Raw genomic sequence first — 25,034 nt, 5'->3', positions numbered from 1 at the left:
GGCTTTCCTGGGGATGGGAGCAACAGGGGGGCAGACGCTCAAAGCAACAGTTGGGTGAGGGGATGGTCAGTCTTACCAGCGGGTGGCCAAATATGAATATACTCCAAATTGGCAGGTCTGAACACACTATTCATCAAGTCACATTTCTGGCAAAGTGAAGTTTGTGGTATTAGGAGGTCAAACCAGAAAGCACTGCTTCCACCCATAGCTGAGGGCCAGGAGGTTATGTTATGGATAAATCTTTTTAAGCCAGCTGTTCTGTTTGGAACAATGACAGCCAATTGCTCAGGAGGCACTGCAGAAAGTCTGCTCCTGTTATCTCTGTGTTGTTCTCAGCAGGTACAGTTGACATCGCTCTGGTTTTAGGGGAAGGGGCAGCTAGTGGAAGGTCCTGAGTCAGGGATGGGGAACTGAGTAACGTCTGGTGTAGCCACTGTTCCACTGTGTAGATTTAGAGACACACTGGCAGTGAAATTGGAGACCAGAACTCCACCCAAAGCAGGAATGGGACTCCTATTACTTACCCATATCTCAACTCCCCAGTAAGAACCAGTGTGAAAATGCTTTGATTCTCCTGGGTGAGGTGAAAGAATTACGTCTTCATGAGCTACAGGAGAACTGAAATAATATTTGGGATTCTCCCGGGGACCTAGATATTGCTAACATGTGGACTGGTGAGAGACCAATAGTAATAAGATGAGTGGCTTATGTCATTCCCAATTCCCAATGGCTCAGTATCAAGGAAGCTCAATTATGAAACAACCCAAAACAGAGAGACTCAGGAAAGGATCTGAGTGTAAAACAAGAAGGTATCTTCACAGTCTTTGTTTTATATAATTAAAAACCCATGCTGGTCTCTGAGTTCCAACCAACACCAACCAAAAAGTCAGAACTTAAGCTGAGAGTGACAATTTCTGGTCTTGATTCTGCCATTTGCTCCTAAACAAAACCTGGACCCAAGCACTCAGTATCTTAAGTTTCTAACCTATAAAATGTGTGGGCTATTATCTCCTCTGACTATCTCATGGGATTTTATTTTAAAAGTAGCTGTGACCATGTTCCACAAATTTTAAAAGGCCTCAGGCCTCACTTCTGTCATGGAAACTCTTCTTAGTCACTATGGGAGTTCCCTGCTTTCTTCAACCTGGGCATGAAGTGAGGAGGGTGCAGATTGGACAAAGCCTTTCCATGTAATTAATTCCTCATGGGCTGAATTTAAAAAAAAACAAAAAACAAAAAACAGGAGGCTGGGTGCAGTGGCTCACACCTGTAATCCTAGCACTTTGGGAGGCTGAGGCAGGTGGATTACTTGAGGTCAGGAGTTAAGAGACCAGCCTGGCCAACATGGTAAAACCCTGTCTCTACTAAAAATACAAAAAAATTTAGCCAGGTGTGATGGTGCATACCTGTAATCCTAGATACTCAGGAGGCTGAGGTGGGAAGATTGCTTAAAACCGGGAGGCGGAGGTTGCAGTGAGCCAAGACCATGCTGCCACTGGGCACTCCAGCCTGGGCAAGAGAGAGTCGTCTCAAATAAATAAATAAACAAATAAATTTAAAAAGTACAATTAAAAAAAAACAGGGCCGGCCAGGCGCGGTGGCTCAGGCCTATAATCCCAGCACTTTGGGAGGCCGAGGTGGGTGGATCATGAGGTCAAGAGATCGAGACCATCCTGGTCAACAAGGTGAAACCTCGTCTCTACTAAAAATACAAAAGTTAGCTGGGCATGGTGGTGCGCGCCTGTAGTCCCAGCTACTTGGGAAGCTGAGGTAGGAGAATTGCTTGAACCCAGAAGGTGGAGGTTGCAGTGAGCCGAGATCGAGCCATTGCACTCCAGTCTGGGTAACTACAGCAAAACTCCGTCTCAAAAAAACAAAACAAAACAAAAAAACCCAAAAAAACAAATAAACAAAACAGGGCCGAAATTCTGTAAGACCTAGGAAGTTTATGGAGCAATCTCAGAGCCTCTTTGTATTAAGTGGTGAGAACAAATGCTACTTCCAATCCCACATTGTCTGCTGGCTCTTCTCTTAAGTTGTCACTCAGGAGAAGCATAAGAACGATGAGAGTCACCAAGGGGTTCTACTAGTCTATGGTGATGCCAGGAACTTATTTAATCTCTTCAGGTCTCAGCTGCCTCATTTGTAAAATGTGGGTTTATGGTGAGTATTAAATGAAATAATGCATACAAAATGCTTAGCACTGTCTTGGCACCCCCAAAACATTAGTTGAAATTATAAAAGAAGCAGGAGAAACCAGAATCTGCAGTTCCATCTTTCTTGGTATCTCAGGGCACCTTTTCTCCTGGCTTCAAGGTGCTAGGACACTCAGGTGTTCTAAATTGATACCCACAGGGCAGGACGGAATAACTGCGATGGATTTCCACCAAAGAGCCAGTAGAGGGAGCTCCAGAGTAAAACTGTTCTCTGTTGCACATTTCCTTCGTTTCTCTATGAAACAAATCTCTGCCCAGAGGCCACAGGCTTTTTCTCTACTAGCAACCTTTACTTAGAACTGGAGACCTCAGCACGGGACCTGGACCCAGCTCTGCTTTCAGACAACCCAGGTGTTTTTAAACTTTAGAGACATCGTGGGTCCCATGCCTAGATCCAACTCTTGAGTTCCATTTGCAAGATGAACTAGAATGGATGGTTCTTAGGGGGTTGGTCCCAGGAGATCTGAGGCTGAGGCTGGAGCTTAAACTTTCTCTGGCCTTGGATTTTGAATGTGTTCTAGATTTCCAGTCATTCGCTTCCCATAAACATTTAGAGTTGCAGCCATTAAAGGACCTTATTATAAAGGACCTTTTTATAGAAGAATCATGGAGCCTGGATAAGCTCCTCTCCCAAAAAAAAGATTTGCAGCAGGATAGTTGTATATCCCACTTAACAGCAACAGGATGAAGGAAATCATTCTTGCCTGCTCTCAGGAGCCTTTAAAAACACATATCTGATAACCTAAGTGAGGGACACGGAATCCTTCTCAGACAAAACACCTAACATGGCTGCCAGAAAGGGAGCAAGACAGATTCTACTGAGGCTCTGAACCAAATTTTTCCGCAGCCCCTTCCCTGCTGAAATTCCTCAGGTTAACTAGTTGGCTAACCTATCAGGGTACAGATATTATTATTATTTTTAATGTTCTGGGCCAGGCGCAGTGGCTCACGCCTGTAATCCCAGCACTTTAGGAGGCCAAGGTGGGTGGATCACGAGGTCATGAGTTCGAGAGCAGCCTGGCCAATATGGTGAAACCTCGTCTCTAATAAAAATACAAAAATTAGCTGGGCGTGGTGGTGCACGCCTGCAGTCCCAGCTACTCAGAGCTGAGGCAGGAGAATCGCTTGAACTTGGGAGGCAGAGGTTGCAGTGAGCCAAGACTGCGCCACTGTATTTCAGCCTGGGTGACACAGCAAGACACTGTCTCTAAAAAAAAAAAAAAAAATTTCTGGCTCACAGTTAATCAATGCAATAGTAGGAGCCCCAAGAGATGACGGGAGATCTTTCTGGTCTTTCTTACAATTAACGTTTGCTCACTGGCTGATTTTGATTGATTAGCAGTGGCCTGGCTTCTTGTTAGGTACCCAAGAGGTTCTGTGTTCACCTACATACAGGATGATACATAGTTCAGAAGGAACCCAGAATAAGGGAAAGACTTCCCATCCAGGAAGGCTAAAAATATTTTATGAGAGCTCCTCACCCCTCTTCTGCTGGCATGATATGAAGAGTAACAATAGCTAATATTTGTTGAGCACTATATTTATTAACATCAGGTACTGTGCAAAGAGGTACGTATATACCATCCCACTCAATCCTAATGACAACTCAATCAAACAGGTCCTATTACAACTTCTACATTCAAGTTGAAAACCTGAGGCTTAGAGAGGTTAAGTAACTTGTCCAAAGTTAAACATAGCTGTTAAATGTAGAAGCTCGTATTTGGAAATACAGAGCATCCCCTCTTTGGGCCCTGGCTGGGTTCCCCAGAACAGACAGAAATGGAGTTTCATTCAGCACTGGGAGAAGTTTCAAACGGTCAGGGGAACCTGAGCAGTGGGGCGCACAGTGTTAAGTCCCAATCGGGACTAATGGAAGAAGCATCTGATGTTCCTTCTCATTCATTGTCTCATTTCCACAGGGCAAGTGCAACCTGTCTGAGGAGGAAACAAATGACCTCTAAGATGAAGCTTTTTACCTCTCTTTTATTTTCTAAGATGACCTCTCAGATACTTTGCCAAGACACACAGAACAAAAGGGAGTCACTACATCTTTAGAAAATGTAGTGGACTTTCATAATTTGGGAATGAGTTATAAGACTGACAGCTGGGACAGACAATTTCAGAATAGAATTCTTTAGGGCCTATACCTTAAAGGAAAAGACAGTCTTCAGGAACTGCCATTAAGACTAATCCACGGGTAAGTAATGGATTTTCTCAGTATCTGTAAGCCATCACTCCATCTACCCTTATTGTAACTGTGCTGGGCTCTGTTCACCCACCTCTGGTTAAGGGTCAGTGTTGACTCACTGAGGTTTGGACCAGCTAGGGGAGGCAGAGGCTGTATAGGTCACATCACAAGAGGCACCTCTCTTTAATCATGGATGACAAAGACCCTGCCTTCAATCCTCTAATTAGTTTGGCTGCTCCTATTCATCCTCTGCTTCCTGAGGTCAGTGGAGGGAAGCTGTCCAGTGAGAAGGTGGGCTTCTGATTGCATGAAGGAGAAAACATGAAGGAGCCACTGGTTCGAAGGGCCTTAGGACCACTGATTATGAGAAGAAAGACTCAGCCCATCCTGGCCTGTCCTCTCTTCGTCATCCCTCATGTCTAGAGCTATTACCAAATGTTTTCATTCATGGAATAACTTGCTGCTCTGGGCCACCAGTATTAGCAAATATATGGGCTCCAATTGACTTAAAATAGTATGTTAAATTACAAGTTACAACACAACTTTGATCTAGATTGTAACTCGAGAGAATTATTAATGTTTTGATAGGATCTGGGGCTCATGCATAAGAAATGTTCATTCTGGTCAGCGATTTGTGGTCCAATTTGCTTCCAAACCCCGGTATGAATGAGTGCATCAATCCCTCAGTGGTGACCAGCCTTCATCGTGCTGCAACTTGCATGATATAGGTGGTTAAGCTTTAAAAACTAGAAACTCTGACAGCTTATAAACTAGCAAGTTAATGCAGAGTAGGAAAAACTCTCTTGTTTTGGGAAAGTGGGGTTTTCAGGGAAGGAAGTGGCTATTTTGATCTTCCCTTGTCCCTTGTATCACGTCTCCAAACCACTGTTGTTTTCTAAATCTGTGCAAATATGGAGAAGTATGTAAAAGTAAACAACCTTTGTAGTCAATTGGGATCCTAGCTCCTGCCCTAGACTGAGACTAGGATGAGGCTACTCCCTGCAGAGGAGGTCTCTGACTCTCTGATTCTTAATATCCAAGAGGTCAGGGTAAGTCCTGTAGTTCTAGGACCCATGCCCTCTACCACAATCAGCCCATGGGTTCCTCATGGAATGAATTGGGCCAGGCACAGAAGCTCACACTTGTAATCCTAGCACTTTGGGAGGGCAGGAGGATTGCTTCAGCCTAGGAGCTTGAGAATAGCCTGGACAACAGCAAAAAATCAAAACAGCCAGGCATGGTGGTGTGCACCTACCCTTCAAGGTTGTAGTGAGCAATGATTGTGCCATTGCACACCAGCCTGGGTGACAGAGCAAGGCCCTGTGTCTAAAAAAAGAATGAACTGCTGTAAAACATAAAAGAAGGCTATTCTTCTCACTAAATATTACTAATCACCACTGGGACTAAAACTCTGGATCTTTTTTTTTTAAGTCAGCATCTTGCTCTGTCACTCATGTTGGAGTGCAGTGGCACATTCATAGCTCACTGCAAGCTCGAATTCCCAGGCTGAAGCCATTCTCCTGCCTCAGCCTCTGGGGTAGTTGGGTCTTCAGGCATGCACCACCATACCTGGCTAATTTTTTAAAAAAAAATTTTTAGTAGAGATGAGTTGTTGCTTTGTTGCCCAGGCTGGTCTTGAACTCCTGGGCTCAAGCGATCCTGCCACCTTGGCCTCCCAAAGTGTTAGGATTACAGTGGTGAGCCATTGTGCCTGGCCAAAATCTGGATCTTAATAGATGAAACTTGTTCTTTCCCAACGGGTACTTTCACACCAATTAACGTACTCACATCAACTCATGGATGAAAGGATTCTTAGCAGAAAGGGACATTAGGGAGGTAAATTTGGAATAGAAAACAGAAGCCGATGATGGCTTATTCTTCAGGCGAGGGCTTTATCATTGCATAACAACTCAGGATTGGTAAGGGTCCTACCAAAAGGAGAATGCGGACTGTTAAAAGCCTCTCTCACCTCTGGACTACACATGCTACAGTGGCAAGAAGCATCTGTGTTTTAGTTATCACTGGATCCTCAGAATCTAGTGTATGGCCTTGCATAATGTGCCATACAGAAGTTTTTGTTGAGTTGTTGAATTCCTAATTTTAATAAGGCCTTAGAGATTAGGTAAGGGGTTTCTTTCTTCTGTCTTCCACTAGGGGATGAGGTCATTGAAACACAAGACCTGGGTGAAGAATAGATAGTGATACTTGCCTCCAGAGAATCACTGAGGGGCTTTCACAGCATTCAAGGAGGACTTGCAACATCTATCTCAGCTGAGGGAAGACTGGAGTCTTGCCTGTAGGCTCCTGTGAGTCAAATGCAGATACTCTTCTCCCTCCCATGCTTGAGGTCAAGACCTGTGCTAAACATCAATTGAGTCCCTTTCTCCTTACCTGAATGCCCTCTCTTTCAGGGTTGGGGACTTCTGGGACAAAAGAGTTGAGTTCCTAGTTGAAGTGCAAGCTCCAGGGAAGTTGCCCAGGCCTGTCCCTTACTTGGTAGGGCCAATGGCTTTCAGTAGAGTATAGGGGAGATAGACTTTACCCAGATCTCCCAAGGGAAGTCTTTACATATGTGGAAAAGTCTAAGAGGAACTCTGCTAACTTCAGAAAAAGAAGAATTTACCGAAGTTAGGAAAAGCATATAGTAGAAATGCCATCCCACATCATGCCTCATGAGAAGATGTTCCCAAGTCATTTTTCTGATGCTTCCCTGGGCCAGAGGTATAATAGTTAAAATAATAATACAAAATAAAAGTAATAGACATTTGGTATGTGCCAGGCATGGAGCCGTGCCAGGCATGGAGCCAAACCTTGCAAATACCGACTCAATTAATCATAATAACTTTTTGAGGTAGGTACCCATTTTAAATGTTAAGAAGCTGAGGCTTAGAGACTTTAAATAACGTATCAAAAGTCACATAACCAACCAAATATAAGAGCCAAGATTTAAATGCAGGAGTGTTTGGCTGCAAAGCCTGAACTATTCAGTTATACTGTACTCAGGATGGCATCCAGCCCATCGGAGAGGCCTATGCCTACTTCTATTACTCAGTGGGATGGGAAAGAGAAGAAGGCATGATTAAAAAAAAAATTTTAATATCTGCCTTTGTGCACACACATATACACAAATACATGTGTCACTTATGTATCTAGAGGGCTTTAGGATAAACCACCTCACTTCTGATTTCATTGTCAAAATAACCTTGTGGGGTAGCTGTTCTAATGTGAATACTCCCAGTGTTTAGGTACGGTAAGTAGTTCAAAAACAGCTGAATAATTTTCCCAAGAACATACATCCACGTGGTTGCTTGAACCTGTCTGGTTTGATGCCAAATTCATAACTCTTTCACTATAACATAGTGCTACAACAATGAGATCTACTCTGAGTCAGCTAACATTTATTAAACACCCACCATGGGTCAAGCACTGTGCTAGGCTCATTTGTAAACAGTCAATAATTACTCACTGACTGGTCTTCCAGGCCACTAACCGACTGTCACTGCAGCAGCCTCCAAGTCTAGTAATGGTTTTATAAAAGAATAAACAAGAATAGTTCTTTTTTTTTTTTCTAGGTACTCTCAGTAGCCTAGACCGAGGTAAGTATTTCTCAAAAGGGTGTTGGGGTCACCTGAAGGACCAGGCTAGAAAGGAAATCTGTATTAAACCTGAAAAACACAACTCTCAAAAACTCTCCAAGTCCCTGAACTAACGATGAAGGGTCGATAGTCTTCATTCTCTAGGTTGGATGCGTATTTAATGCTATTTTATTTACTCACTAGTCCGCCCCATCTCTAAGATGCCCTCTAGCTTTGCTTCCTAGTAGATGAGGAGCAAAAGGCAGTTGATGAAGGAAGGAAAACCTCACTTTTTATTGGGTCCGTCAGGAATGTAAGCCCGTCTTCCCCTTGACCCTTTAAGCACCAAACCCTGCTTCTTCCACATCAACATTAAGTGAATTTATTGCCGAAGTAATTTCTGAGAACTTGTCATCCCAGGCCAGGAGACCCCTGGGCAGACCTCATAGCAGTTGTGAGATAAACAAGAAGGAGCACTAAATAATTAGCACAATTATTCATGAAGCAAGCCAAATATATTTTATTGCTTTTAGGTGGTAAAACCGAAGTACAGATCAGTCAGGGTATCTGCTGGATGGAACCAAGCTTGAAAGTGGCGGGTGGGAATGGGAACCAATACTTCATCTGCATGGCCTGGGCCCTAAACCAAGGCATCAGTGGATCCAGAAGAGATCAGGAAGTGAATTCTCCCTTCGAAGCTGTGACAGCATCACTAGGAAGTGGTGGATTTTCACAGAGTGGGACTTGGTTAGAAGAGAAGAAAGCCCCAATGGGTCAAAAAATGAGGCTGCTAAAGTTTTTGCTGCAGATGCAATTATTTGTGTGATGAAGGAAGATGAGTAATATGGTTTTCAGCCTGAGGTCTGGGTTACTTCCTACTTCCTCCTGCCCGGATTGACTTGTGTAGTTGCAGTGCCCTGGGCTCAGAAGGGTTCCATGCTTGGTTTAAGATTCTACTGTTATTGTCTTGAAATTCTTAATACTTTTGTCTTTGAATCCATGTTCTGTAAGTGAAGTCTATGGGATAATGGAGAATGTGTGTGCCCGTCCATCATTCCTGCCCCACAGTGTTGGCGGTGGCCTATGACTACAGAATTCCAGTGGGAGTTCAGCGAGACACAGGGCAAGTAGAATGGAAAGTAAGCCTATGACTGAATAGATGGGGACACAGACAGTGCCCAGGGGTCATGCTTTCTGTTTGAACCAGATGCTTCCAATGCAGAAGAAAGGCAGTGGAGTTCTAAGAAACACTAATGACTAAGGGACTCTAGAGTAGCATTTCTTATGTTCCTTCCCTGTGTCTGCCAAACACCTATGCTGATAAAGATGACACAGAAGGCGAGGTGAAGATAGAGCAATCCATAGCTATTTCTCCTCACCAGCAAACTGAAGGTGGAGCGTGCTGGTACAAAGAGCTTGTATCAGGAAGTAAAATAAACACAGTGGTGTTCATTTTGTTCAGCGTCTCCACTGTTCTGGTAAGAATGAAATACCTATGCATATATGACCTGTGAAATAACTGTGTAATTTCAGTGATTCTACAAACTAAACGCTCTCGTGCTTACATTTACAACTGGCATCACACAATATAAAGATGAATGGTAAAATTCATGCTAAAAAGGTAAAATTTTTATTTTGCACTACATGAAAAAGAGAAAATAAAAAACCACCATGGCAATTCTAGAGAGAGATTGTGGAAGAAAGACAAAAGCATTATATTTCAGCACTTTCTTCCTGCTTTGGAACAAGGGGCCCTACGTGTTCATTTTGTGCTGGAGCCCGTGAATTATATAACCGGCTCTGCCTCTGCCCCTAGGTTTCTTTTGAGAAAGAGGGCAAGCATCAGGGCTCATCCAAGGTGATGAAGATAAGTTAGACTTCATTCTTGCCATAAATGAGTAGACACCTGCTTGCTGTAATGCTCTCCAACGTCGCATGAAGGGGCAACTGACACTCCTGAATGAGTATGAGGAAACCCAAGGCAAATCCAGGTTCGCCACATACACTCAGGGACATCAGGTCCACCCCTAAACTGGATGAAGCATGTCTCAACTGCCATCTTCGGACTTGACAGAGAGAAAGAAGGTCTGTTTCCTCATGTGTGTGGTTCATGAGCTGACATGTGGAGAGAACCCTGGGTACCCACGTGCATACTGCTGTGGCCTTTGCACATACATGTGCATGCACACAGCACATACATGTCTGCATGTGACAGGTGCTTGAGCACCTGGTAGAACCTGAGAGAGGCGGTCCTTCCATGGATCTCCGAGGGGAAGGCTGATGGACATAAGGTGTTATCCTTTGAGGTGTTACCCTTCTGAAACTTGGTCCCCAGAAGACCATAGCTGAGAGCAGAGAGAGATACTGATGGATTTGGAGGACTATGGAGAGCAGATGACCATAATTTCAGAACCAGATTTTTTTTTTGTAACCACTTCCCCCACAACCTTTATACCAAAGGGAGACAAATACTTGTCGACTTAAGCAAAAAACAGAAACAATTTCCTTCTGAGAAGTGCAACACAAAGAAACCTGATGCTTCTGGGCTGTGGAAGACTCTCCATCCGCCTTCTTCCACTAGCTAAAAGATGGAGCAGGACCTTCAGTGATGTGGACAGTGGCTAACAGGCCAGCTGGCCTGGCTGTACCCTACACCAGTAGGTCCAGGGATGGAGCCACTATCCATTCTGCTTTATTTAGTGAGACAGAACTGCATACCAACAGCAGGCTTAATCAGGGTCTGGATCCGAATTTCACTTCCCATTTATTCATCTGTATTCCTTGCCTTTTGGTTATTTGGGGTGGGGGGTGGCGATGGCATACTGATTCTATCTTCCAAGCACCCTCCCCACATCTCCCACATCCCTGCTGAAAAAGATTCCCTTCTCATGTTAATTTGATGACCCAGCCAGCTGCTCCCGCCCACTCTTCCGCCCCCGCACCCCAAGCACAAAATTAAAAACCACTACCTTACTCCAGAATTACTTCCCCGTTCAGGTGGTCTTCTCAACTACCAGCCCAGTCTAAAGAACCCTCGTTACGTTTCCAGGTTCATCTGAACTAGAAATTCAAGTAGTGCCCCCACACGGATATTTAAGGACCATGGAGGAGGGGGTATTCCCACCTCCCCCTTGTATTCCACCTCCCAGAAGTGGCTGCTCTTCAGAGTGGAGGTGATTCAGCTTTCCTAGAAGATCATTTGCAGGGGAAAAAAAATTACAGTACTACAGCTGAGAGTGCTGCCTGCTTCCCTCGATGAAAAAAAAATCCTGCTCTCAGACACATGGAATTCCCATTGATGAGGTCTGGCCCACACCAGGCGCTGAATTTTCCCCATTAAACATAAAGCTCAGGGTGAAAGATGCGGGTGCGGCAGAAGGGAGAGCGATACCTTTTCAACCTTTTCAGCCCTCTAGGGGATTTGAACTCTGGCCCCCCAGGTCAAATGGCTGATGTTCAAAAGCCCCCTCTCTCCACTCCTCCACCTCTCTTCCCCAAGCTCCTTCCTAACAAAGAATGACTCTCTTTGCTACACACAATAAAGCCCTGGTGGATTTATCCAGATTAAAAAACCCCTTGAAGTCCCTGTCAAAACTAATCTTCTCAGGAGAAACACTTGTTGATAACCACCTTGCTTTGTGCAGCAGCAGGGAGGAGCTGGGAGGATCAGAACCCAACGGAAAAACTGGCCCGTGACCTCCCTATCATCACATGGCCCCAGGCACCATAGAATCCCGGACTTCAGAAAACGCCCCTCCTCCCGCGACACACAAATATTCTGCAAGCCCCTGCCCCATAGCTTCGACCTCAAGCTCCCCGCCCCATTTCAGCACCAGCCCCTCAAAGCAGGCAGGCCAGCCCTGAGGGTTCCCAGACTGACAGACCCTGGCTGAGTTCCAGCCTTTTCCCTCCTTCTCTGCCGCCCACCTCCCCCAAGCTTTAACCCCTCTCCCCACAGGGCCCAGCCTCTCATCTTTTCTGCTGCAAACTTTGTCAGGAGCCTTTTCAGGCGGTTTTCCTCTACACAACCAGCCCTTAAGAAACCATGCATAAAGATTTCCCTCTACAGGTGGTTGTGAGCTGTAGCAGATTTTGCTCTTGCAATGGAAACATTTATTTTAAATTTCATTTTGCCCATGAATAAGGTTTTAAACAAAAATGATTTTGCTTACACCCGCTAAAGACTTAGTATTTTCTCCAAATAGTGGGGAGAAAATTAAGTTCTCTATGCAAGACGTGGCACCACTCCCATCACCACCACCATAACCTGCTTCTTTATCTCCCCCACTCTCCCCACTTTGCTCTGACTTCAGGGAGCCTTTTTGGAACTAAATTTTCATGTGCAAAATAATTCCAAGAATTAAGACATTCAGTGAATGAGAATCAATCCAAGATACGGCCAAGTGGCACAAACCCTTGCCCACTACAGAATACCCCTCCACCCTCCACCCCCAAACCACAGAACACTAAGGTGGGGGGAGCCAAGACGGCATCCCCTCCCCAGCTTAACAGCACAGGATTGTCTTCCAGCTGGCATGCCTCCTGCAAAAACCACACACGCAAGACCCCAGGAAAGCCTGCCCAAGAAGTCTAGGCAATTTGCACAAAGATAATTGTTCAGTGAAAAAGACAGTAATCATGGCCAGTCATACAAATCTACTCCTCCAAACATTCACCAACTGACATCATAAACTTTGCAAAAGCCAAACACAAGACAGTGCATGGTATAACCTACCTTGGCGAGCTCCTTCACTTTTTGTGCAAATGTTTTCCCCTCCGCATGCTTTACATAGATTTCTAGGGAAATTTGGAAGGACTGGTGAGGGGGTGGGGGGAGGTGAGGGAATGAGGGTAATATAAATAGGGAAGCATTTTAAATGCACCACGCAAAAAGCTCGGGATTTCACGTTGTGTGTCTCTGCACTCTTCCCGGAGCAAAGCAAAACAGTTCGCGTTCAGTGCCAGACTTGGAGGGAGAGGGAGAAGAGAGAGGGTGGGGGAGTGAGGGAGGGGGTGAGAGCGAGGAAGGAGAGGGAGGGGGAGAGAGAAAAAGAGGGTGGGGGGATGCTGAAGGAGAGAGGGAGAAGAAGAGAAAGAAAGAGGAAATGAGAGAGGGAGAGGAGAGGGGAAGTAAGGGGAGAGGGAGGGAGGGAGGGAGAAGAAAGGAGGGGGAGAGCCAAAGGGAAGGAGGAGAGAGAGGAGGCAGCCCCCTCCCACGCTCCCACCCCCACACATTCAGGCACCTTCTGAGTAACTGATCAGAGCAAAGAACTCATCACCCACGTTTGAAAATCCCATTTGGGACTAAGTCCCGATGCACACACACTCGGGTCTATTTATAGACAGACCCTAATGATATGTATTGCATTCTGAACGTAAATGTGTGTGTGCACGGATTACATACGGTTCCTTTGACAGGTATGATTTTTTTTTTTTTTTTGCACTGCAGTGCGTCTGATTATATCTGTTTGGATTTTCTTCTTTCTTTTTTCGCATCTAGAAAGCATGCATCAATTTAGAAGGTGTTCGGGAAAAATGGTGGGGGTCTCAATGCTTACAAAACCCTGGCTTTTTTCCCCCTGCAAAGCTGGGATATTTGCAGAGTTGGGGCTGTTTGAAAAGCCTCCAGCCCTGGCTCAGTGTAGCACGCCCAGTTCCAGCAGTGTGTGCTATTGACCTGCATTGACGTCAGTGCGTCATTAGGTCTCCCTTAGAAACACTGACTTTCAAAAATAGTATCAAATTAATTCAGTTGGAGCCTGGTGAAGAAAGGATACTAGCTGGAATCAGCCATAAAACTCCAGAATTTTCAGCCCTAGATCTCTTCTTCTTTTTCTAGGAGCCAAATAGAAATCAGATTGTATGGAAAATGCCATTGATGGGATTTTTTTTTTCCTTAAGAAAAGAGACCAAATTAGATTGCAAAACCCAGAACTGCCTCTGTTTTTTTTTCTTTCCCCTCTTTTTTCTGATCTAAAAATAACCCCCTGCTTGAGCTGACTGCGGTATCTTTTGTGTTGCAGCTCTCTGTTTTTAGCAGAATGGTCCCAGGGAAGGGTGGAACACAAGTACAGATATTGATCTATTGATATTTGCAAAGCCAGGAATTAATTTTAATGAAACAGGTGGGCCCTATTGTGGTGGTGGGTAATAAAAAAGAGAGGGTGCCATGGGTTCCATTTATGTCATCCGTACATTCCGTTTCATTTTTTCCAATTCATTTTTTAAATACATAATCCCCCCCACCCGCCGTGTGTCTCACGTGGCCTCTGACCAGCACATGCAACCCCCATTCATACAAACACGAAGTACTGGTACATTCACACTCAGCGGAGACAGTACATTCATAAGCAAGGATTCTGGGATGTTCCTTCCTTCTCGTAGCTGCTTGGCAGGAAAGGCACAGCAGCCCACCAAAATAGGCTTAGGTTTCGTCTCGGGGACTTAAGTATGCAGTCTGATAAGATATTGTATTATTGAAATCTGCATTATTTAAACATCTGCTTTTTACGGGGGCGGGGGGAACAACTGCTCCCTTCACTTAGCTAACAATCCAGTTTTCATTGGTCCATTTCGCAATGATACATTTTTATATATACCTACGGATTATATATGTGAATACAGAGTACCTCCCCATGGAAGCAAAGTAGGTGAAAGATGCCACTTTCAAAGTATTTGTTGGGAGTGAGGTGGGGGAGTGGTTGGAGAATGCTGGATTTTTCCATTTTCAGAGGAGGCAGTTCACAATAGTTTTGTAAAGTCTTCATTTCCCAAGTTTCCTGCTTCTCAGTCCTCCCTCCCTGACTTGCGCTCCTCAGATATGTTCACTTGAGCCTCAGGATGATAGAAGAATTTGGTTCCTCTGACCCATTTAGTCTTTGGCCTCTGCTGAGACTGTTAATGAGGGGACTAATTGGAACCATCGTGTACAGGGGCCCTCACAGAGGCCACTTGGATGACAAAGGCTGTGGGGGACCTTCAGTGGGGGAGAAGAGGAGCCCAAAATAGATTTAAATCATTTGATTTAAAATTAAGCGGCCCTTAAATTTTATATATATATATATATATATCCATGAGGTCAGGTTTTCAATTTGTAACCACCCAATCATTTTTGCTTATCACTGCTTCCTAAATGAATGCGGCCCCTCCTTTCATTTCCTTAAATCTGGTTGTGAGACATAAGGGATATGATCTTACTAATCTCAACATTTCAGATAAGGACAGAATATGAATAACTCTGCCTGACCAGGCTAGTAGGTCAGGGGAGAAGAGGTCAGAGAAACTCTAACCTGAGCTACCACTCATCTGCCCCTCGTTCAGCCCCATGGGCTAGTCAGGAGGCTTTGTGACTAGAGTTTATCTAAGGACAATTCCTGGTGCCTGGAGGAGCCTTTAACTGACGACAGACTGACCACATGTTTTCACTTGTCTTTACCCCGACTTTCTTCTCTGGGGCTTCAGGGAGGACAAGGAGATTGCCACGCAGCAGTGGCAGCAACAAAAGGGAGGTGTTGTGAGAAAGCGAAGTATTCCCCTCCTCCCCCCTCAACCCAACACTCATAGACTTTGGTAAAGATAGTGATCAGTGGATGCTTCCAGCCAGCCAGCCAGCCAGGCACCTGCAAACAACTACCCCAGCTCCCAAGGGCTCCCATGCACCCTTCATCACAAATGCATTCATTCACAGAAACTTACAGTCATTCACGCACCTGCACACCACCACATTCATTCATATTTTAACCACAACTGCAGCCACACATTCGCCTGCAAAGGCTGGGTAAGTATGAACAGCAAGAACATGCCTTTAGAAGGTTGCATTCTGCCCCTCTCCCGACACGCACACATACACATACACACACACTAACACACATGTACATGCATACACACACTCTCTTTGCCCTGCTTCCTTGCTCCAGGAGGTTTCAGCTTGGAAGAGAGCAAAATCCTGGCAGGAAGAAATTTCTGCCATTCCCAATCAAATCCCCAGACTGTATAAAAACCCACTGACCTGGTCCATGATTAGATCACGAACAAGATGCCCAAGTGCTGGCAGAGCTGCAAACTCTAAAGGTGGATGAAGGGGGCTGGTTCTTTTTCTGGCCTGGTTTTCCTCCCTTGGCAGCCTAGTGAATAAAAGACAGGGCCAAGGGAGGGGCTTGCAGTGCGGCCCAAGCCTGCACAATGCCCCACCTGGCCAGTTCAGATGTTGTCCTCAAGGGAGAGGTGAGAGTTGGGGCGAGCTGTGAAGTACTGCAGTAGCCGGAGGCTTGGCATTCAAAGGCCTTGGGAGTTCGTGTTAATCTGCACCGGTGCTGAAGATGGTAAGCAGGGGGCTCTGCATTTGCCCTCCAGATCCACCTCGCACTCACTCCACTCTGTTCTGAGAGGTTGACCTCTAGGGATTGCATTAACAGACTCTCCTGATACTTGGTTCAGCCAGCGGGGCCCCTGAGAGGGAAATCCAAAGATGGGAGGAAGGTATGGCATGGTATTTACTCCCCACCTTCCTTCCTGCCAAGGAATGGACTGTCTGCGTCTGTGTCCTTCCAGTCCACATGCCTAGCAGTGCCTACCAGCAACCAAAAAAAACCCAAAAGCCTTCCATCAGAATGCTGGGTAAGTCATGTTTATTTTATTGAAATAAACCACAGTTGTGGGGGCTTTTTCAGTTAACATGAAATTAAAAAATAGATGCTGAGGCTGGGCACAGGGGCTCACACCTGTAATCCCAGCACTTCGGGAGGCTGAGGCAGGCAATCACCTGAGGTCAGGAGTTCAAGACCAGCCTGACCAACATGGAGAAACCCTGTCTCTACTGAAAAAAAAATTACAAAATTAGCCAGGCATGGTGGTGCATGCCTGTAATCCCAGCTACTTGGGAGGCTGAGGCAGGAGAATCACCTGAACCCAGGAGGTGGAGGTTGCAGTGAGCCGAGATTGCACCATTGCACTCCAGCCTGGGCAACAAGAGCAAAACTCTGTCTCAAAAAAAAAAAAAAAAAAAAAAAAAGATGCTGCTGGCTGACTAACCGGTCAGGAGAGCTCTGGAAGCAGGCCTTCTGCTTAGCTGTTTACCAGCTTTGTGATCATAGGCAAGTTATTTAATTTCTCTAAGCCTCAGTTTCCCCCTTCATAAAATGAGAATTATAAAAAGACCCTCCTCTCAGAACTGTAATGAGGACTGCATGAGACAATGCATGTGAAACAGTGTAACACAGGTGTCCAGCACAAAAGTAACCTGCAATAAATGCTAGCTATTTAAATATTAAGAGTATAGGTATGCATTCTATAAAATGACTATCTATGGGGCATCTAGAACTTTCAAGTTTTTAGACAATGGTCAACAATAAGATGTTAACTTTTTAAATTATCATTATATTTTTTGAGAGGGAGTCTCACTCTGGTCACCCAGGCCAGGTGCAGTGGCGTGATCTCAGCTTACAGCAACCTCTGCCTCCTGGGTTTAAGCGATTCTCCTGCCTCAGCCTCCCAAGTAGCTGGGATTACAGGCGCTCGCCACCACGCCCAGCTAATTTTTGTATTTTAGTAGAAACGGGGTTTCGCCACGTTGACAAGGTTTGTCTTGAACTCCTGACCTCAGGTGATCCACCTGCCTTGGCCTCACAAAGTGCTGGAATTATAGGCATGAGCCACCACGCCTGGTCAGATGTTCATTTTATATCATGACCTGACAATACCCACAATGGAAAAAAAAATAGTTATCCTTAAAACCTATGATGCACTCTTCTAATTCCTCATTTGTTCTATGTTATCAAAAAATGTAGGTCACAACTCCTTAATGGCTTGAGATCCACAACTGGAGAAGCTGTGATCTGGTAGACTTGCCAGGGATCAATGTGATGAAGACTGAGCCATCTCTGGAGGTGACAAGATAGGTAAAGACCATTTCCTGATTTTTTTTAAAACAGGTATAGTTACATTAATGGGGGAAAAGCAGCTGGAGGTCTTCTCTGCAGAATCTGAAATTCAGACAAGCATTTGAGTGGACTTACGTGTAAGAAGCTAAGTCTTGGAGAAGGGGACTCAAATGTATAAAAAATGGTGCTTGCCCTCCAAGAACGTAGTAGCAGAGCTTAGATTCATTCACTCCTTTATTCATTTAGGAAATTGAGTACCTACTACATGTGAGGAAGGTTCTACATCAGTGAACAAGACGGAAGTTTCTGACATCACAAAGCTTAACTTCTTATGGTAGTGACAGGCAATCAACAAATAAATAACCAAATAAACATAATATGGTTCTGATAGTGGTAACGGCACTAAATAAAAAGGAAATGGAGAGTGTCTGGTAGAAGGCGTATACCAGATAAGGTAGTCAGGGAATGCTTCTCTGAGAAAGTATTTGACCCAAGACAGGAATGAAGTGAGGGAGTATGCCATGTAAATTCTAAAAGAAATGCACTCCATTTATAGAGACCAGCAAGTGCAAAGACTCTGAGTAAGAAATAAGCTTGGAATAGTGCAGAAACAGGAAGAAAGACAGAGCGGCCAGAGCTTAGTGAGCAAAGCAGAGGGTGGTAGGTGACTGAGAGGTAGACAGGGCCAGATAACATAGGTCTTGACCTTCACACTAAGTCTTGAGTAACATCTGAAAGTGATGAGAAACCATGTAGGGTTTTGAGCAAGAGAGTGACATGATCTGATTTATGTTTTAAAAGGATCACTCTGCTGCTCTGGAGAGAAGTGACCAAAGAGGGCTAGAAGGAAGCAATGGGCTGTTAGGGAGGCCATCCCAGCAGTCCAGACAAGAGATGATGGCGGCTCGGAATAGGCTGACAGCGATGGAGGCGGTGAGAAGTGGTCCAATTAGCCGTATCTACTTTGAAGGATTATGTCTCTGCATATCCATAATACAACGTGGAATGTGAGGTGCCAAGATAGAGTACACGATGTTGTGGAAACTCAGATGAAAATTACATCTGGCTGGGGGATGAGCTGGCACTTGAGCTGTGTTTTCAAGGATGAGTGGGCAGAAATGGTGAGGGAGGAGAGAATTTTCCAAAGAAAGGAAAAAGCATGCAATTGAAGACAAAAAAGGGAGAAAGTAGAGGACACATTCAGGACCCAGGAGTAATTCTGTGGATATGGTGGGCCTGAAAAGGCGGAACAGGAGTAAAGCTGACCAGGTAGGTTTGGGATAAAGCACTACAGGCCTTGTGTTCCATGATAGCATTTGGGCAATGGAGGGCCACTGCATGTTTCTGAGGATGGTTTTATGTGATCAGTGCTGAGCTTTGCAAAGTTCTGGGCAGCTGGGGCTGATGGAGAACCTGGAAGCCTCTGCTTTGGGCCTCAGCAGACTCATTCGTCAAGCAGATCTTTGGCCTTCTCCAATCCTGCACCCTTTGCTCCAGCCAAGCCAGCTTTCTTCCTGACCAGTGGGCTCTCCAGAAACACTCCTTCCTCGCTGCCTTTGCTCTTGCAATTCTCAGCACCCAAAGCTCCTCTCCATTTATCCAGATCTTCCCCCTTCTTCGGCTCCTTGGCCTCTGTTGCTTTCTCCTTTCTATCAAAGCACTTGTCTACACTGCTCGTGTTGGCTCTTAACCTCACAGACCCACTGACATTTTGTCAAGTACTTCCAGAACATAGTACTTCCCCCAGGAGACAGAAATTCCTGTCGATCGAGGACATCAACTGGCACTCCCTGTGTTCTCTCCCCAGTGTCAGGCGCTCAGTACCCATTCAATCAATTAAACTGACCACTCCCGTTCCTCATATAAGTGAGTTTGGAAAGCCAACAGTAGAAAGGCACTTGTCCAGATACCCTGAAATCCAGACACGCAGCCAAAGGGACCCACTCCCTGCCCCCAGCTCTCTTCCTATTACTCCACTTCCTGGCCATCCCAGCAATAAACAAGCTTAGGTTTTGCCTTCCTTAGAACTATCCTAGGAGAATAACCCTTGCCTCGGAAATACAATCCCTGTAAAAGTTAAGGCGCCAACCCTACGATTTCCCTCAGGAAATGGGTCTGGGAATGGGCCTGGGTCAGTTTCCATCAGATTCTATGAGCTCCCCAGTCTGCCTCACACCTTGCCCCTCCTCCAGTGCTTGGTATTTGGTTGGCAGGTGGCTTCCCTAACTCCGGAATCCAGGCTCTCTGCCATACCATGTATGGCTTTTCATGGAGAGGGTTTAATTTAGAGGCTCCTACTCTGGAGTGCTTAACCCAGGCAGCCCCCCAACCCCCACTTTTAAACTTCCAAATAGGTTCATTTTATCTGCTTCCCAGATAGAACAGATTTATCAACAGGGAATTGCATTAGGGAAAGTTGAATTCACACTGCGCCGGCTGATCAGGAGAACAGAGTTTTATTATGACTCAAATCAGCCTCCCTGAAAATTCCAGACTAAGGTTTTTAAAGGATACTTTGATGGGTAGAGGGCTAGGGAGTGGGGAGTGCTGATTGGTTTGTCAGAGACAAAATCAGACGGTGTCAAAGTTGTCCTCTTGCGCGAAGTAGGTTCCTGGGTAGGGGCCACAGGACCAGACAGCCAGTTTATCAATCTGGGTAACGCCAGCTGATCCATCAACTGTAGGGTCTGAAAAATATCTTCAGCACCAATCTTAGATTTTCTAATAGTGATGTCATCCCTAGAAGCAATTGGGGAGGCTAAGAATTTTGTGGCCTCTAGCGGCATGAGTCCTAAACCATAATTTCTAATCTTACGGCTAATTTGTTACTTAGCACAAAGGCAGTTTGGTCTTTAGACAAGAAGGGGGTTTGTCTTGAGAAAGGGCTGTTATCATCTTTGTTTCAAAGCTAAATTGTAAGTCCCTCCCAGGAATGAACAAGGGACTGCTTGGAGGTTAGAAGCAAGATGGAGCCGGTTAGGTCAGATGTCCTTCACTGTAACCATTTTATAATTTTTGCAAAGGCGATTTCAATTTCACCAGCTATTGAAAATAACAACTAGTAGAGACACGAATTTTCAGACAGCAACCGGCTTTGTGGATTCCCTCAGTACCTGACACCTTGCAGGCAAATGGGTCACTTAAGGACACGTTACAAAGGCACAGATAATGGGTTTCCTTCGACTCTGTGTGGGGACGCTCAATTTGGGGGTTGGTCTGTCCGTGGTCTCCACCCCTCACTGCTTCTTTCCAAATGCTCTGCTTGTCATTTCTAGGAGGAGAAATGGGGGGGGGGGGCTGAGGGAATCAGTAAGTCACCAACCAAAGAACCATAAAGGATGCTGGATTCTTGCTCATGCCCTCAGCTGGGTGCTGGGCTGAGCCCAGGTTGCAAGAAGGCAGGACTTCCTGGCCCAGGGTCACAGGCACAGTAATTGAGGCTGAACAGACAGCTGTGGGGACTCCACCCCCAATTTCAAAAGCTCTTCGCCATCTATCTCCGAAACTTAGGTTTAAATCTGAACCACCTCATCCCTTAGTGAAGAGCCCCTTACCCTGGCTCCTTCTCTTAAGCGTGGAATGCAGGGGCAGAGGGCGTAGGGAGGGGAGACCCCCTTTTCTCAAATCCAGGCGGACACAGAGCTCTCCACACAGAGCTCCTGGTACGGCCAGGGTACCAAGGCCTGGGACAGGGACGCGGCCACTAAGGAAGACTTTCCTGCAGCCTCCTTAAGCCAGCCGCCCCCCGCGTCACGGCCTCCCTCCCACGCGTGGAAGCCTAACAGCAGCGGAGGCGGCGGCCGGGCAGGGCCTGCAGGTCACGCGGGCGGCACGCGGCCCTGCGCCCTGGGCACGTGAGGGGGCGGGGCCTGCGCCCAGGATCCCCTCTCGCGGCTGTGACGTAGCAGCGCGGCCCCGCCCCTCCCTCTCCCTCCCCGTGCCGCCCCGCGCCGCTGCGAACCGCCCCCGCCCGGAGAGCTCCCGCGCGGGGGTGGCGATGCGGCGCCCGAGCCGGAACTGTGGGAGAAGAAGGGGCGGGTGGTGTGGAGGGCAAGGAGAAGGAAGGTGGGGAGGAAGCCGCCTTGGGCTGGAGGGTCAGGCGCCGAGGGCTGCGTGATGCCCCCCCCCCCCGCCTGGGGAAGCCCCCTCCCCAGTGCCCCCTGAAGCTCTCCCGGACGCTCTGCGTTTTTATTCCCCTAGATTTGGGGCGAGGAGAAGCCAGGATGCGGGATAGAGGTGGGGGGGGTGCGACTGGTTGTGAGGACCCTCCCCCAACCACCCACGCGCTCGTGTTCTCCCTATGCTGACGGTGTCCTGCCCGCTCCACTGCTCCGGCTGCGCTCGTGACTCTGCTTCGTGCCGGCAGAATTCCGCAGCGTGCGCTCGGGGGTGGGGCGGGGTGGGGGGTGGGGTGGCTCCTGGCTGCCCCTTGAGGTTGTCCACCCGCGGGTCGGCCGGGTTGCTAGGCAACCCACTTACCTGTCCCCTCCCCCACCCTGCCCGGGCTCCGGAGCCAGGTCGCTCCTGGCCCAGCCGCTGTGTGTGCCCTGCGGTGCCCCTAATTCGCTCTACAGGATTCAGTCCTGTGCCTCTATCCTGCACCTGGTTGCTCCTGAGGCATGGAAAACGCCCGTGTCTTCCTCTGGGCCTTCACAGCCCTGCCTCCCGAGTCCACCTGGGTGCTGACACGGAGGGTTGTAGTGGGGCTACAGGCAGACTGTCCACACGGCCCCATTCTGTACCCCTTCTTGGAACAGGGTAGTGGAAAAACAAACAGGAATTGTGCAGGAGGAGATGGAGCCCAAACACCAGCTCGTTTCCACCCTTCCCATGTAGATCGCTCCGCACGTGTCCGCCCCGGGGTAAATATTGTGGTTTGGTTCCGCTTAGCACCCAGAAGACGCACTCGCTGCCCCTGGTAACTGGGCAGCAAGGCCTGACCCTGAGGCTCCCTACCCTGGGATGCATTGCTTCTGACGCAGGGTCCGAGATAAGGCAGTGTGTTGGATACACGGAGAGAGAGGTAGGATGAGAAAATAAATATTATGAAAAGCAAGACATGCTCAACCGAGAAGTGCCCTCCTGGTGGTTATACACTGCTCTAGAGGGTATCTGCTCACTCCTCTGAGTGAGCTTTGTCCCTCCTCCAGCCTGGGGTTGGGAGACAGACCTGTTATACCCTCTTCCAGGCGGCAGTAGCCTGGGCTGAAGTCTCACCAGGAGAGAGGCTGCAGGGCCGGACTTCCGAGCTGGGTGCTGAGAACCCTAGGCTCCAGCAGTGGAGGCTATGTAGGAGCTTGACCTGGGAGGCTTCAAAACTGCCTGGCAGACAAGATCCATCAGCCCCCAAAGAGAAGTCTGGTCAGATAGCTCAGTTTCCCCAGGTCCCTCCTAATGACTATGTTGAATCTGATTGCCTGCAACATCAGAAATTTCAGGATGTCCTTCAGAAAGCTCCATGCCACACTGTCATCTCAGAATTCTTCTTAGGATAGCTGTTTCGTACAGGTTAGCAACTTGTGTTTTGACTTCTGTTGATTTTGTCACTTAATGTCACCTTGAAGACAGGGATTTATGTGCAAAGAGTCTCAGGAGAGGGCTACACTCCTTGGGGAAGAAAGGGCAGGGCAGAGCTTCAGGATTCTCTGGCCATTTATTAATTCCCGTTTTTGAGGGCCTCCTGTGTTCCATGCCTTGTGCAAAGCACTGGGGGAACGTAGCCAAGGCAACCTGGAGTCTGATGCGGAGGAGTTTCAGGTCCAGTGGGAAGACAATAAATGATTATATCACAGTGAGGTAATTGGTGCGACTGGATTACACATGAGGTGCAATGAGAACATAAGGGAAGAAGCTGAAATCCACCCAGGTTAGTCTATGAGTCAGTGTGGGCTACAGTAGGCTGCAGTAACAAATGACTCTAACATCTCAGTGGTTAAAAAGCAATAAAGCTTTTATTGTTCTCACATTCACGTCCACCAGAGGTCTCCTGAGGTTCTGTTTTAAACTCTGTTCCTTCTGGAACCAAGGGTAAAGGCGTAATTCCTCCATAGTCTCTTGGCAGAGGGAAAATAAAAATGGTAGAGCTATGCAATGGTTTCTGTTGCAAAGTGGCATCTGTCACTCCCTCTCAGGTTTCATTGGCCAAGCAAGTCATGTGATTAGGTTTGCTGTAAATGAAGCCAGAAGTATAATCCTTCCACAGGGTCAGGCCAGCGGGAAGGGGTGGCGAATATCTTGTCCGATAACGCAGCCTGCCACAATGTCCCAGAAAAGTAATGCTTGGGCTGATTGCAAAAGCAGATTAGAACTGGAGCAGAAAAGCAGACAAGGCAGGAGGAACCTTTTGGGCCACATCATGGAGGTGTAAAACTGCCTGGTACATTCAAAACAAGCCAGTCATCCCCCATAAGTCCATATAGCGTGGGGAAACGTTCTTTATATGCCCTCCCCTGCCATGTTTGAATCCTTTTATAAGAGCTTGCCCTTGACCCTGTTTCAAGGGTTGTCACAGGGAGGGATGCTGGTGGTTGTACTTCTTCCCAGAGAAAATGTACCCAAGTTACCCTAAAAGGCTTGTTCTCCATGAATACTGGAATGTCTGTGGTGGAGATAATTTTTTAAAGGACAAAATAATTGAGAGGTTCCCATGATATTCTAATCCTTGAAGCCCTAGAGACTGGCCAGTGTTGGGTTTGGATGGCCATGTTTGGGGGCTTGGCAATACGGGAGTGACCGCAGCAGGTGTCAAGTGTTGTAAGATGTCAGCCCATCTTCAGGGAGAAGTTTGAGGGGATGTCTCTGGACGGTTCTGATGGCTGCCTGGGTCTCCTGGTGAGCCTTGTCAAGAAAGGCCTCATTCCTACCCTCTTCTTTCACTTTCTGTCCTGCTTTAGGTATCAAAATCGGGGCACCTCTTGGCCAAGATGCTGTATTAGTCCATTCTCACTGCACTACGAAGAAATACGCAAGACTTGGTAATTGATAAAGAAAAGAGGTTTAATTGACTCCCAGTTCTGCAGGGCTGGGGTGACCTCAAGAAACTTACAACCATGGCTGAAGGGGAAGCAGACATGTCCCTCACATGGCAGCAACAGGAAGCTCAACTCAAAGGTGGGGAAAGCTCCTTATAAAACCATCAAATATCCTGAGAACTCACTCTCATGAGAACAGCACGGAG

General features: G+C 46.8%; 3 long non-coding RNA genes across 8 annotated transcripts in view; 1 reads left to right on the top strand and 2 right to left on the bottom strand.

The window, feature by feature from the left end:
* LOC108593844 (uncharacterized) overlaps positions 1 to 12,925 on the bottom strand; it is a 107,012-nt gene extending 94,087 nt beyond the window's left edge. The window contains exon 1 of the long non-coding RNA XR_013523393.1: positions 12,715 to 12,925. This is a non-coding gene — a long non-coding RNA (uncharacterized LOC108593844). The remainder of the gene's footprint in view (positions 1 to 12,714) is intronic.
* Positions 1 to 25,034, top strand: part of LOC103796290 (uncharacterized) — a 71,553-nt gene that overhangs the window by 10,197 nt on the left and 36,322 nt on the right. For 2 of the 6 annotated variants that reach the window (XR_013523394.1, XR_008474760.2), the window contains exons 3-7: positions 4,136 to 8,000; positions 16,499 to 16,595; positions 17,765 to 17,875; positions 18,659 to 18,790; positions 24,751 to 24,831. This is a non-coding gene — a long non-coding RNA (uncharacterized LOC103796290). Of the gene's footprint in view, positions 1 to 4,135; positions 8,001 to 16,498; positions 16,596 to 17,764; positions 17,876 to 18,658; positions 18,791 to 24,750 lie in introns of all 6 variants that reach the window. The other 4 variants (XR_013523395.1, XR_008474759.2, XR_013523396.1 and 1 more) reach the window with 4 other exon arrangements.
* LOC118145492 (uncharacterized) lies at positions 20,298 to 21,711 on the bottom strand. The gene is made up of 3 exons (XR_004730627.3): positions 21,412 to 21,711; positions 20,971 to 21,128; positions 20,298 to 20,596 (listed from the first exon to the last, which is right to left on the bottom strand). It is a non-coding gene; the product is annotated as an uncharacterized LOC118145492 (long non-coding RNA).

Source organism: Callithrix jacchus, chromosome 10, assembly GCF_049354715.1.
Source record: "Callithrix jacchus isolate 240 chromosome 10, calJac240_pri, whole genome shotgun sequence".
Taxonomy (NCBI): domain Eukaryota; kingdom Metazoa; phylum Chordata; class Mammalia; order Primates; family Cebidae; genus Callithrix; species Callithrix jacchus.
Note: the sequence above shows the minus strand (reverse complement) of the source record. Positions and strands in the feature narration are given on the sequence as shown.